This window comes from Gymnogyps californianus, chromosome 3 (genome assembly GCF_018139145.2).
Source record: "Gymnogyps californianus isolate 813 chromosome 3, ASM1813914v2, whole genome shotgun sequence".
Classification (NCBI taxonomy): domain Eukaryota; kingdom Metazoa; phylum Chordata; class Aves; order Accipitriformes; family Cathartidae; genus Gymnogyps; species Gymnogyps californianus.
Genome location: NC_059473.1, coordinates 83,585,455 through 83,600,642, shown reverse-complemented (window position 1 = coordinate 83,600,642; position 15,188 = coordinate 83,585,455). Strand labels below are relative to the sequence as shown.

The 15,188-nt window shown below is 40.4% G+C and overlaps 1 protein-coding gene across 4 annotated transcripts in view; it reads left to right on the top strand.

The window, feature by feature from the left end:
* Positions 1 to 663: 663 nt before the first annotated feature.
* KLHL32 (kelch like family member 32) overlaps positions 664 to 15,188 on the top strand; it is a 130,011-nt gene continuing 115,486 nt past the window's right edge. For 3 of the 4 annotated variants that reach the window (XM_050894813.1, XM_050894812.1, XM_050894817.1), the window contains exons 1-2: positions 664 to 722; positions 9,526 to 9,646. The gene's annotated coding sequence lies outside the window, so the exon portion shown is untranslated. The remainder of the gene's footprint in view (positions 723 to 9,525; positions 9,647 to 15,188) is intronic. The other variant, XM_050894816.1, reaches the window with a different exon arrangement.

Here is a 15,188-nt window from a genome sequence, read left to right as displayed (position 1 = left end):
CGACTGCAGTATGCCTGGGTGCAGCAGTTTTGTCTCAGAGAGGTGTCCCTCGTCACTCTTGCAATAAGGTTTTTAAAAAGCCACATCAAAATCCTTAATAGGATAATAAAGCACTGATGCTCTAATATCCTAGGATGTAGGGCTCAGGCCCTGCCCCTGCAGCGGGCCTGCCCTTCTGGAGACCTCTCCCTTTCCAGCCATATTTCTTGTCCTAAAATCCTCCTTCCCACCTCCCCCTGGCTGACAACCCTCCTGACCCCGCTGTCCCTGTGGTGATCCCGCCTCTCAGGTGCTCTGCCCACAAACTTATCGCTACTTCAAGGGCTTGGCCAGGCCTTCTCCCTCCAGCCCTCCCGCAGGGCCGCGGCCCCGGCGGGCAGGAAGCCTGTAGCGCTGCCGGCGGCGGCCTCCTCCTCCCGGGGGCACTGTGGAAGCTGACGGCCCTGCAACGCCTCGGGAATAACCGAGAACCGGCGACAGGATCCCGCGGCCCAAGCCCGGCCCCTCCTCCGGCAGGTGCGGCCCTACCGCGCCGGGCCGCCGCTGCGCACTGGGCGGGGCGGGGAAGCTCCTCCTGCTCCGGGCACCGGAGCCTCACAGCCGGGACGGAGGGTCTGCGACGGGGGAGCTTCTTCCCCGCGGCTCGTCCCCCCCGCTGCCGTCGGAGCGGGGCGGCAAGGGCGGCGCCACCGCCGTTGCGCGGTCCCGGCACCTGCCGCGAGGTGAGCGAACGGCCGGGCCTGAGGCGGTGCTTCGCCGCCGCCGTTACCTAACGGGGACCGGGGACCGGGGCGGCGGGGCGAGGCGAGGGGCGGCCGGCGGCGGCCGCCGCCCCGGTCTCTCAGCACTGCTGCCTGGGGCTGGGGGGGGGGGGTTAGTTGAGGGGGGAGCGAGTGTCCTCGTTGCCAGGGAGACGGTTCAAACGGCAGCTCCGGCCGTTGGGGCGTCCCTGGGTAACGGCCGGCGCCCGCCTCAGCGGTCCCGCCGGCCCTCGGCTCAGTATAACTCCGGCGTAGGAGGCGGCGGGGACAAGACGGAGGGGGGGGGTTAAGGACGAACCGGAGCCCGGGGCGGGGGGGGGGGTGGCTCCGGGGCGCGGTGAGTCCCGCTCCCTCCGGGATTGTGCTCCAGGTGCTCGGTTTGTGGCGGTTTCTTAAAACATGGCTCTGCTGCCTCGAAACGGGCGCTGAAAGGCGTCTCCTTACTTAGTAGGAGCGGTTCTCGTCGTGCATCCAGACTCGAAGCGACTCGTTTGAGTGACAAAACCAAGGTTTTCCTCCTCTCCAGTGTTTAAACATGCGAGAGCTCCCAGCTGGAAAGGAGCTAGGCACCTTGGTTGCTGGAAGATTAAATCTGCAGCCCTAGGAATTTAAAAGGTGCTGCTCCGGTGGTTAAATACCTAGCTCAGAGTGGGGAAAGATTTGGTTCTCAGCACTAAGTTTCCTATTTGGTCGATCTGGAGCAATTCTACCAAAAAATCACAGGTTCCTGCGATGCTGCAGGTTGCAGCTGACTCGTTGCTGTGAGTCTCCCAGGGCATCGATGGAGGGTGAATTCAGCTTGCGGAGCAAAGCCGGCTTGTCTGTACAGTCTCTGGCAGAGTCCGACTGACAGTTGATATGCATAACTGTCACACACAAACACTGGGAAGCAGTATACTTGGCACCATACACTACAATAAAATGTGAAAGAAATGGAGCTACAGTGTAAAACTTAGCATGGTGAGATAAACTGCAGACGTTGATCTTAGCAAATAGTGTGAATACAGTTTTTTAAGCTTGTTATAAATGTGTCTGGTTTTGTAGGGGTAGGACGATATCTTATAAATGTTTCAGAAGCAAATTGGGGTTAGCCTTATTTGCATGAATGTTAATGGCAGCATTCGTTCAGTCCTGAAAAGATCAGGAGTAGACCCAGAGGCCACAATCCTGTTAACTGTACCGCCTAGGGTGAAGAATTTCTGTAGCCTTGCCAATTCCTGTTGATTCTGGGATCTGCCTGCATGAAGCAGTTGGCAGGGGCAAGGCCTCTGATGGGTGTTCAACAATTGTTTAGAGTTTTTATCCAATAACCAAGTGTAATATTTAACTAGTTCCTACAGAAATCCAGCAATATGCTGAACAAATAATATAGTTACCACAGATGCTTAAATATTGACTAATATATAGCTACTCAGATCTCTTTGTTTTGTTCAAGTTTATGAATGACTAGAGAGAAATTTTTACTTAACTTTGAAAGTATTCCAGAAAAACTCCTTTAATCTTTTGTCTGCTTTTCAAATTGTGAATAATTTGACAGTATCTGTAAAGCACTTTGCAGTTATTATGTAGGAAGTACTAAGCTAGGTATGGGTACTCTCAGAAACTGTTAGGGAATAATAAGCTCTTGCTTTAGTAGGACACTAAAAATAATGCAGTCATACCAATTAACGCCTCTTAAGCATAAGATCTTTTTTTAGGTGCTTACAGTGTTTATAAAAATATCATTGTGTTTTATTGTGCATATGAGCAACAAAAGTCCCTGTTACTTCCTGTATAAGCATGCATGGAGAAAATGTGCATCTGGGCAGCTATTGAGTTGGCAGATGTGGGGAAAATAGTACTTCTAATATTTAAAGGGGGGAAGAAGTCGCCTCAGAGTTTCTTCAAAAACGATCTAGTTGGATTTGCAGGTATATCTTGCATTCAATTCCAAGCGAGAGCATGTGCTTTTTAGGGAAGGGAATTTTAATGTGGAAAGTGAGGTGTTGTTTATTTAACACTTTATAAATCAGTAGGTTATATGAACCACACAGAACATGAGATTAAGCATTGTCTTTACTGTTAGAAAACCGTGTGGTATTCTAAAAGTAAAGATGACTATGCAGAAATTAAATTTCTGGAGATATTTTTTTGAAAGCAAGCTTCGAAGTGACTGAACTTCAAATTGGCCCTGAACAGATAGTGTAGAATCTTGCCTCGGATAACAAATTCAAGATTCCCTGGGATCTTCTAGTTGAGCTGTAATCTTATTTGAGTCTGTCTTCTCCGTGAGAAGGACATGAACAGCTGTGTTTGAGATGGCAACTCCTGTTAAAAAGTCTGTGTATTGCTAAATGTATAAGTGAATTTGGCTCAGGATTTGAATTTGAACACACAAAGAAATTCAAGGAACATCAGGGAAAGTGGTTTTGTTTTGGTTTTTTTCCTCTCTGGTCATTCTCTTTGTATTAAGGGGAGCAATAAATTTGCAGTTTACAGTAAGGAGACGTATGGTTGAAACATCAGTAGCAGATGGAAATTTAGGCTGCGTGGGCCTTTTCTTCAGTGGGTACTTGCAAAGTAAAGTGAGCGGGATTTGACCAGAGAAAATGCAGTGTTCATTTGAAAAAATGATGTTTTTTGTTATTTCCATTTTTGATTCAGAATGTGTTGCTTCTGCCTGAAAAATCAGAAATTGATATAATGTAGCTTCTGACACTGATGATCAGCTTCTACAACGCAGCAAAAAGGAATGTATTCAATATGAAATTCATGGCACTGTTTTTGATCGACTCTGCTGACTGGAATATGATTGCCTTAATGGCCGAGAATGACAGTAATTTAATGCCATGCTAGTATGGGGAAGTGATGATTATAAATTGGACTAGAAATGGGAATTGGATTAAGTGAAAAATTAAATTAATTTAAACACTCGGGTGAGAACAGTTGACAGTGTTATCAGGAGAAACTAGCCAAACATAAATATCATCCACTATAATTATGCTCACCTACAGTAACCGCATAGTTGTCTCATTTTAATTCTTGTTAGCACAGAGAAATTAACCTTCATATTTGTCATCCATCTAGGACTTTCATATGGCACTTGCTAGTTTGTTCTGTGCTCTGAGGACTTCAGTTACTCCAGAACTGATTGCAGGGGGAAGAGGAATCTTGTGTTCGAATTTTTGTATCTCACTTCTTTAGAGATAGAGGAACAGTGCCAAAAGGCTGAAAATTACAGAGGTTTTCCTAACATATTATTCAGTTTTTAGAAACTTGATTTTTAATTTTTTATTTATTCTCCACAAAAATTACTAACTGGTTGTGGTGGTATATCCCCCCAGTTTCTTGAGTTATCTGACAATTATAGTTAGTAGTGAAAGGCATAGGATCCCTGACATAGCAATTTCTAAATCTTCACTTCTTCATGTTCTGACTTAGATGGCCTTTTGACCACTTACGAGATAAAATGAGGTCTGATGTTGCTTCTGTCATTCTGTATGCTTACCCATTTGCAAGAGTATGTGCTTGCAGATGGGATGCTTTTATTTTACAGGCTTTTATTAACTTGATTTCAGAGGGATTTTTGAAATTTTTACTATTAAATTCTGATTAATGAAAACGAGTAGAGCAGATACTTTTCACAGTGTTTTTTAAAAATTTTTTTAATTTTTTTTTTTTTAAATATTGGCTCACGGGTGGGATTTACCTCTGATTGGATTTTGGGCTTTGAACAATTAGAACCTTCAATTTGAGAAGAAACATGCTTAGGAGGGAGTTTTTTGAGGGGCATTCCTGCTGAGTCTGTGAAGAAATTCCAGGGACCAGTGGCAACTCTGGGAGGTAGTTTCAAGAGAAGAAAATGAAGCAATGATGTTGGAGTGTGGCAGTTTAAACTGGGAGACCAGGAGAGCTTTGAAACTCCTGGTTTTGGGTGTTCCTATGTGGACCAGCCACCCTGAATCTGAATCGTCTGAATCTGCTCTGACCTTTATAGACAGGGAAATACCTAATGTAGGCCAGAAAGGAGTTGCAGCATGTTCTGGGCAGGTGCTAGTCTGTGTCCTAGGCCACAGTCTTTGCCATTTCCAGCATGCATGGAGGAACTTTGCACTATTGACTGCTGAGTAAACTGGCCAAGACTGGGATTGGAAAAATGTTTTGTCAAGATTTTATCAGATTTGTATTTTAGTTGCACTTTTAATTATGGAAAAACTTGGACATAGCTAGGATTTGACGCTGAGTCCCTTAACAGACTTTCTGTGGACCAGCAATGTTTGGCTTCCTTTCTTGGGCAGAAGTTTTGCACACACAAAATAGCTGAATTAGAATACCTTTTGTGCTCCACACTGTCAGTGGACAGCTAAGTCACTCAAAGGGCAGATACCCTGTGGGAAGTGGGGTAGTGCCGATGGGTCTTTAAACACCTACATACATTGTTAACTCTTCAAAATATGTGTCTCCATTAGCGGGAGAAATGAAAGCTGTCATTTCAAAAAATGACATTCCAGTAGTGAATGCCGTGCAACTTCCATTCATGCTTGTGCCAGTTTGAAGCTATTGACTTTGGTATCAGCAGTCGGAGATTTCTCTGTGATGAGAAAGCAACAAAATACATGAATAGTTATGACTACAATAAATTGGAGGCTTCGGAACATCAGTAATACTTGAGAATGTATGATTTTTCTCTAAGTTAGGTGACTACTCTGAACAAATATGTAAATTGAGAATATGTTCTGCCAAAATTTCCGTAGCAATATGCTGCAGCAATTTAGAAGAACTTTAATTGTAGAGAATGAGCTTTATAGGGGGATAAATATTGTAAATATTTTGATTCATCAGTACTTAAAGGTTATGGTTGTTCTGAAGAGTATCTTTTTCTGCAACCATCTGTCTTTATTTTTCCTGACAGAAATGATATATGTAGTGGTGGGTTTTGACAGTATAGAAGATGTGATGTTCCAGCCTAATTTACTGTTGTGTTTTTCCTGAATGCTGTGATTACTTTGGATGTATCTTAGAAATGTGTATGTGTATTTTTTCCCCTGGTAGTCTAAACTTTAACCTCTTCAATTTTTCTAACCCCTTGTGCCTCCAGAATAGTCTTTCATTCTACTCTTCAGTAAGAATATGGTTGAAAAAAATTCTCAGCATCACTAGTTTAGATAATAGGGGGCTTTCGTTTTGAAGGTATCGTATCTAAGAGTGATTGAGGTCCATTTCTGCAGTGTTGATAAGACTTGATTTCTGTCCTGTAGGGCATTTTTTTTTTTTTTAAAATGATTGGTTAAGTGAAAACAACATTGCTTAGATTAATAACAAATTTTGAAGTGGACATGAGCAAGCTTATGACCTTATTATGTCTGAAACATTTTCCATCAGGTTTCACTTCAGGTTAAATAAAGTAAGAGGGCTACTGCCCTTTATAAGCTAAACTGGGACTCTACCTTGCTTATCAAGACAGAACAGATAAAAACCTGTGGTTGAAGAAATGTCATCAGGATATGTGGAATGTATTCTTTCCAGGTTTATTTTTTAAATTCTCTAAAATGGGTAGTAACATTTTTTCCAACAGCTACGTTTATAAGAAGAGAGTGGCTTTGAATAGTATTTTTTCCTCATCTAATACAGACTTTAAAATGATGTCTTTAAAGCAGTAATAGGCCATCAAAAGGTTCTCCCTTTGAGGGATATATCTTTTGTGTGTTTTCTCTTTTCTGTGTTATACTTAGTTTTGAAAGCCCCCTTTCAGTCAGTGACCTTTATTTTAGCTGCATAAAACAAAAAAAGAACTGAGGTGATGTTTTCAGAACAGAACTGGGACTTTGACTTCAGCAAACTGCAGAGATCAAAATAGAGATCTCAAGAGCTAAAGGCTGAACTGAAGTATGGAACTTCTTTAGTGGGGATAACAGTACCTGTTTTCTGGGTTTAATGTATTCCTTAACTGAACTTCCTTTTTTTTTTCCTTTTTTCCTTTTCTTTTCTTTTTTTTCTTTTTCTCCTTTGGTAGAAAACTCAGGCAAACAAACAGGAAGGGAACAGAACTCCTTTCTGGCAGGGTCTTAGTGCATCAGGACTGCAGAGTGCACTGGAGAGTGTTCCATACCCATGCTGTGCTGAGCTTCTCATCCTCAGTGAGGTTACATTAAAATACACTCCGCATCTCTTGCGATCTGTGGTGACTTTTGCATACAAATGCAACGGCTGTATTTGCTTGTTGGGAAAGTGCATAGGAAATTGAATGATGCAATACAGCTATGAAATCTTGTACATTTGCTTTTCATGTATGTGCTCCATCTTTCAATCAGAGTCACAGAAGTGCGAAAACATAGGAGTTGCTGAAATGTAAATAAGAAGACTGGATGTGCTTTTCTTGCTTACTTAGGGAGGATAACTATGAATGGAGGTGGAACAGAAATAGGAATTCAGCTTTACAGAGAGCAAGTCAAACTCCAAAATGTTTCTGTAGCCAGGGCTGGCCGCCTAATACATGAAGTTCTCTTGTACCAATGTAACTGGAGCCTTAAGTATATACTCAGTTTGAAGCATGCCATTTGATTTTTTTAAATTGTTTTTTTTATTTTATTAGGATTGTTCAGGTTCTTTTAGACCTTTTAATCAGGTCCATCAAGTTAGACGCTTTATGGTGTCAGATTCCATGCTTTAGATCTTTGGATGCAAATGACAGAAGAGACTTACTGAAGATGAGAACAAATTATGCACAAAACTAGTCTAGTTTATACTTCTTGCAGCTGTTCACATTTCCACAGGATTCCAAATCTGGCATAGTGCAACTCTAAACTACCTTAAAGGGAGTAAAGCTGCTAGACAGGCCATTTGAATTTACTGTCTTTACTAATTAGAGGTAGCTCTTGCACTATGGACTTGCATTGTTTTTTAGTGGTGTTGCTGGATAAGTGAAGAGAATTAAGGCTCTAATAACTGAGCCTTGTCAATTGTAATTTGTGGCAGTTTAAGACATAAATACCTCCAGCTTTCCACGTCCTTTTGGTCATGTAGCAGAGCTGGTGGAGTGGAGCATGTGCCTGCATCTTGGCTGGTTGTAGGCACTGTCATGGGATGTCAGTTTGAGTTTGTACCAATGCCAATGGGGTGGTGGCAACGCAAGTGTTGCCTGTGCTCTGGGGCAGTAACTTGTGGCAGAGCACGGGGCATACAGGGGAAGGGGAGTGGAAGCATCTTCAATGGCATAGATTGCCTCAGTGAATTACAAATTATGTTTCTACATTTTGTCCTGTCACTGGTCTGTGTACTGTGAATATTGAAAATTGTTGTTGGAAACCCAAGGAATGAATTTTCATAGGCTGCGTCTTTAGTTTCTGCCTTATTTATTCTTTGGCCCAAGTAATGAGAGAGATTACTATGTGATTACCAAGTAGCCTGTAGCAAACCAGACCAAGCCCTGAACACTTAAAAGGAGGGGGGGGGGGGGGAAAAGTGGTAGTATAGCTATGGTGATCTAAAGATGTGTGAGAGGTGAAGGGTGGGGTTTTGTTGTTTGTTTGTGGGGTTTTGTTGTTTTGTTTTTTTCTGAGCCAGCTGATATAGTCTGTGGGAGGGAGGAAAAAAGGACAAGGCTTCCAAACAGAAGTGTTTCTTTTGCTTAGATCTGAAGAGGGCACAGAAGTCTAAACACTTGTCTGTTTCTTTTCTAATTCTATTTCTGATCCTAATTAAAGATCAAAGATAAAAAAATATTTAAGATCTTCTTTTTAGGCGTTTTTCCTTGAAACAGAGGCTTTTCTCCAGATAAGGAAAAGTTGTGTCTCAGACTAAGGAGGGTGGGGAAAAGTTGAAGAAAATCTTGAGCTGTAAATTCAGAACCTTCTATTTGAAGGGGAAAAAAAAAGCACCTCTCTCTCTGTTCTCAGTTAAGATTATTTTCCATCTGTTTATCTGTATGATACACATGTTTGAAAACTGTCAGAAGAAACAGACTTTATCAGAACATTCAATCTAATGGATTTATGATCCCTTATGCACCTTGTCTGGATAGATGGATGACAACTGAGTAGAAGTTGTGGATCAGTCTCTCCTTGCCTTTTATCATGGTTTGATACAAGATGTTCTGCAGCAATACTGGCTTGAGGTACTCATGATCCCTCTGCCCTCCTGCTGCAGCTTATTGCTCTTGTGTTTTGCTGGCATCGCTGTTGGTGGAGGTGTACTGTGGACTGGATCACCACCATGCCTCTTAAAGCTTTAAGAAAAAACAAAACAAAACCCCCTAAAAATTAAAAAGCAACCCCACAATAGTCTCTATACACTCTTAAGCCAGGTCAGGGAAGAGAGGGAAGTACAGAAGCCAGCGTTGCTGCTGAACTTGTACCCATTCTGTCTTGAAAGAAGTGCAACCAGTTACTTTGCCCTGTAACGAATATATGTAGGTTAGAGAAAGACATGTTGACTGTAAGTGCTTAGTTTACTTTCATATACTAGGGGGTAAAAGGTGTTAAATTAATGTTTTTATTTACCAGATTCTTGCACTGAATTGGAGTAAGCAAATGTTTTTACCGCAGCTTGCCATAAATAAACAGAAGGGTATTTGGAAATCCTGACCAGCTTTTGTGTAGGAGAGAGCAGTCATAACAAACTGGTTCTGTGAGAAACTGAAAACAAATAAAAGATGAGCTGTTATTCATGGTTTACAAAAGCAGAAGAGATTGTGCACAAAAGGAGCAAGTTATTTTCAAATACTAAAAACCATTGTTTGCAAACCTGGGACAAATTTCAGTAACATTTCATGTTCTCCTGTTTTCAGTCTTTAGAAGATCTCGGGAAACCAAAGGCAATGATTTTAACCAACTCTGGCCTCAGAAAAGGGTGAAAATCTTCTCCATCTACTGCATTCAATACTGCTAGAAGTCTTGAATCTCCCCAAGGTATTTCCAAGAAGATTTCCTACCTGTTTCTGAGTGTTACAATCTTGCAGTCACTTACAATGTTGCAGTTAGCTAAGGCAAAGAACCCTTTCCCCTAACAAAACTTTTCATACAAGGAAAGCTGTTCTTTTAGTACTTAAATTAATGAGATTATTACCTACTGCTTTGAAGTTATTTTCCCTATTATTTTGTGTTCTTGGCATTTTTCAGTCTAACATTACTGTACAAAGTGATAGGTAGGCAGTACTCAGATGAGCAGAGTATTTCCAGTTGTGCAGCTGAAGGTTGGATGTATGTATTTGTGAGGGTTTTTTTAAAGTAGGAGTTGTTAAATGACACCAAATCCCCAAATCGATATTCCATTTTTACTTTTACTGATACTTAGTTTTTGTGACTGAGTAATGTCTGAGTAGCTTAATAGCTGATAACTCACACTGGCTTTTTTTGCAACTTTTTTGTGGTTTTCATGCAACCACACTTGTGCCCTAAAGAAAGTCTCTAGACTTAAAAGATAAGGGTAGACTCAGACTAGAAACGGAGCTGATGAAGTGGTAATAAAAATCATGCCTAAAGCTGCACCTTTTTCTTAGGTTTCTGCTCCACATAGGGAATAACTGTCTTAAGCAACCTTGGGGTCTTCACAGAGAATCTCTTGGTTGTAAGGTTCCACTGGAACCAAGTAGGCTGGAAAATTGTAACCATAGATCAAATGTTTTTGTGACTGTGGTAGGAAAAAGAAATACAATGTTTTACAGAAGGGATGAAACCTTCCATATAAACATATCATTAGGACATACAAGTTGACTGTGCTGTGTAGAGGTACCCACTTAGCTCTGAACAAAGTAGCAAAGCCTATAGGAGCAGTATTGTTGGTACATTGTGTGGGTAACACATTGAGGAGCTACTTGGATGTCTCTGCAAGCCTATGTGTTGGGCTGTGTTGAATGCAGATAAGGTGATGATCCTTTGGGAATTGCAGATTGGTAAATTCCAGTCCAGATTCAGAAATTTTATTCTCTGTGAGAAATGGACTTCAAAGACCACACTTACATAATGGTAAATTGGGGAAATACTCGAGTCCCAGCAGTATTGCTGCATCAGATTTTGAGTAATCTCTGAGAAGGTTTGTATTGCCAGTAGCGCTTACTGAAGGAATTTCATAAATACTTAGGATCAAATAGCTTTTAGTTCTAGTTAGTCTGTAGTTTGTGCTCTTTCTCTCCTGGAAGTGGGTGGGAAGAGCCTTTGGTTATCTCAGAATCAGTATAAATACAGAGGTAAAAGCTTGCATTTGTTTTTCAAATATAACCGAGAGTTGCATGAGAGCATGCTGCAAAGCTAGTCATAGCAGTGATGCAACAGCTTCTGTCTGCTCACTGACTGGGAACACTGTCAGATCTAAGAGTTAAAGTGCTGCAAGGTAGAGAGAGATCTTTCAAACCTATTTTTGCATTATTTATTTATTTATTAGAGAACAAGTGTCTCCTGATTAGGTGGGGGTGAATGCAGTGTTGCCAGGTAAATGAATGAACCTGGCCAAAGCTAGAAGTCAACCTTTGTTTTGTTATAGTGACTCAGGTCATCTGGATGCAGTCCTGCACTTCTTGGCTGCATTCAGTATTGCTGTCCAAAGATGGAAAAGAAGCACAGTGAGTCTGTGCTTAGAGTGCTGGATCATGTACAATACAACTGCTCAGTTCGTTGGCAAGGTGAGGAGCAGTCTGTCCCCTGCAAATCCTCTGATTCAAATCCAAGTTTTTGTGTGTGCCATTTGGTAAAGAGAGAAATCAAACACCATTTAATTATCCTCTTAGTCCTTGGATCTATCTGCAGTATCCTTAGGCTTAGTCATTGGAGGGCATGGGTGGGCGCTTCAGGCGATCTTTATGCCAGTCAGCACCTTTTGGGCCAGTGTGTCTCTGTTCCCAGCTCAAGACATTGATGAATAGCTTCCATTTGTTATATCATTCAATGGCTTTTAATTTTAGCATTGTCAGCCTCAAGCATTCAAACACTGGAAGTCAGTTCCCAGACATCAGTAATTAGATGAATTCAGACACTTTCCATTAGAAATTGTAAGTCTGGTGTTAGATTATGTTTTCAAGCTTCTCTTAGTAATCTTCAGACCTACAAACTTTAGTCTGTGTTTGAAACGAAAGCTTCAGGTGCAGTTTGGTTCCAGGAGATACATTTGGTGACAGGGAGGGAAACCACCAAGACTGCTTTATTTTGGCTTTTTCTTACCTTAAAAAGTGTTTATTTTCTGATCACTGCTTACCTTTGATTGCAACAAAACTTTTCTATAGTAGTAGAGACCGAGTTAGCATTTTCCTTCCTAAATCAGTCTGTGTCAAATATTGATTTAGAAGGTTGGTTGCTTTTAGTGGTGATGCTGTCGCATTGATTCTTCTAGAAATGTACTAGCACTGATATATTTAAATTGTATTATTTGCTGTGGACCAAATGTAGAGGCAACATAGGTAGCTTCCATGTGGTTTAGAGGCTGGGAATCTAAACTAATGAAAAAGTAATTGGAGTAAAAGAAAATCTTAAAGTGTTGTGATACAGTGTAGAAGTCAGAATAATATAGTAAAATACAGTAATTCAGACTGCTCCCAAGCAAGTTAACTTTATTAAAGCTTATTAAGTGTCTAGCATAAAATTGTATAGTTTTGTTGGGCATATGCAGTTTAATTTGGTCATCATTCCTTTATGAAGTGGATTGCCCCTTTTATGTCAGCAAACATTGCTTTTGCTTGTTTCATAAAAGTTCAAAAGTTCATAGCAGCTGGAATCAAATGCTTTACACTCAAACAAGAATGATTATTAAGAAGGTAATCTCTGATCATGCTGATACCAGCAATATTTAATGTGTTTTAAATAATTAAAAATGCTAATGTGAGATCTTGTAGATAAAGTGCACAGTTAAGGCAATTAACAGCATAAGATCTAGTCAGTTTGATGTAAAATCTTTTCTACTACCCCCCAAAAAAAGCCAGCCAACATCTAAATGAAAAAAAAACCCTGTGTAATGCAAGTCTGCTAACTCTATGCTCTGAACTGCTAAAAAGATTGCAGGTCTTTCAAATTTAGTCAGAGCTTTGACTTCTCCAAGGACTTCAATAACATTTTTAGGGATGAAGGAACTGTTTTGTCCTTAAATGTGTCGATGGAGAAAAGATTTGGGGGAAGAAATATCTTCAGGGCTCTCTTGTAGAGTTTTGGTGGTGTTATATCCAGGAAAATCTTCACGGTTTTCTGGGATATGATAATAACAGTAATAGGCCACTGTTGTCCTGTTTGTAATGCATGGTCTCCTTTGTTTTTGAATTCCTTCTCTACCTGGCAGTGTGGTTTTGATAGAGGTGTCCACCATCGCCTCTAGGAATCCCATCTTGAAGCATACCCGCAGGAAGATGCAATCGCTGGCTAAGTTGGCTTTACGTTCAACGCCATTGATTTGGTGCTGAGTGAAGTACATCTTCTCCAGGGACTGCACCTATCCCCACTTTGCCCAGCTGTGGCTTGCTTGTTGCCTGACTGCCTTTTCCAGTTCTTCCCATCCAAACCCAAAGGCCTGTTCCATGCTGAAATCCTAGGTATCAGGGAGAAGTTTAATAAGTTACCTGCCACTGTGTAAGGAGCTCCATTCCTTTTATTGCAAGATGATCATTAAAATATGAGTGGCTGATTATTTAAAGATTTAATTTCTTCTTTCTTCACTAGTGGGAATGCTTTATACTTAGGTACCCTTGGAGAACTGCTTGCCAATAGCTAGGCATTTCATAATTTGCCTAGCTGCATCTGTAGGAGTGATCTAGCATTAATATTTCACTACTTTTTTTCAAATATCCAGCACCATTTCTACTAGCAAGCTATGAAACATTGCAATAAAAAGATTCACAGAAATGTAGGCTGTTAAACTACGAATTTAGTCTAATTCTCATTGAAGACCTTGACCAAATTATTGATTAATTTGAAAATAGCAAGGTTTGACCTGAAATAAATAGTAGAATATGATATATTTTGTGGAAGTTAATGGATACTCAGATTTTTTTAGCTCAGACTACTCAGTATTTGCTGTGGCTTTCTGAGACATCATACTTAGCAGAATTCTCTTTTGAGAAGGCTTCTTAGTGTGGCTTAATTCTGAAATATTCTAATTTGTTCCCTTTTGACTCTTGGAAGCATTGTATTTAAAAGCAAAAATTTCTGTGATTGTTGGGCATTTATGCAGGGTGCTTTTATGGGTTTGGAGTTCTTCTGCATGATGAACATCTATCAGAAAACTTCTTGAAAATATCGACACCAAAACTTAAGTTACATAAAATAAATTCTTTTGCTTTTTGTCAGGAGTCATTCAGGGTTCAACTTACTCACTGAAACATGGATGTCTAGTGCCACTTGAGATACTGATCTAGAAGAGACTGGATGTCCTGTGTGTCCTATTACGTATCTCTCATCTCCCCAGGGAGATGTCTTGGTTACTGTAGGGAGTCTGAAATGACAGTATATTTCTGTATATTATCAACTGAATTTAAGTCTTAATTGAGCTTAACTGGAAAAAAATAAAAATCAGTGCATGCATGTATTGCTTACAAAGTATTATTTTTGTTTATCAAGTGAAATAATCATCAACCTTCATATAAACGGCAGTTGCACCAGAATTGCTACTGAGTTTTTCTGTCCGGGGAAAAAAAAAAAAAAAAAGTATTTGCTTATGACAAAATAAGTTTTTTAGTGTTACAGTACATTTGCTTTGGATTGGTATTAATTCTAGCCAGGAGTTCAAAGGATTCTTAGGCTGTTCCAATAAATGGAAAGACTGCAACTCATAAATGTGCTGCACCAGGACACTTGAAGAGAGATGTGGAGGCATGTGCATTCACTATGGTTTTGATAGAATTTCCCTGTTTGGCACTTCTGTTTCCTTTTAAAAGATAAAATCTCTTCAAGAATATTGGAATGTGGAATAAATAGGACATATGGGGCTAATATTGTCTTGCATGTGTACAGTATATTCATAGTCTTCTCAGCTGGACCATAGAGAATCACACAAAGCACAGAATTGTCTAGGTTGGAAGGGACCTCTTGAGATCATTTAGTCAACCCCCCGTATTCAAGCAGGGTCAGCTAGAGCAGGTTGTCCAGGACTGTGTCCAGAGGTATTTTGAATATCTCCAAGAATGGAGACTCTACAACCTCTCTGGGCAATCTGTTCTGGTGTTTAACCATCCTCACAGTAAAAAGTATTTTCTTGTGTTCAGATGGAATTTCATGTGTGTTAATTTGTGGCCATTAAGTTATAGAAGCAGCAATGTTTTAACTTGAATTATGAGTAGCTACTTGTAGCATTTAGTGATTTTTAACAAGGTAATTATTGCCCTTACAATTTTTAAAAATATATATGTTATTTTAGAAACAAGTGCTCCTAGAGCCTTTTAAATTATATATATATATTTTTTTTTTTTAATATTGTCACGTATACAGATGTTGTCTTGGCAAAAGCTGAGGTCCAGTTGTGTACAAGGAATTATGCTTG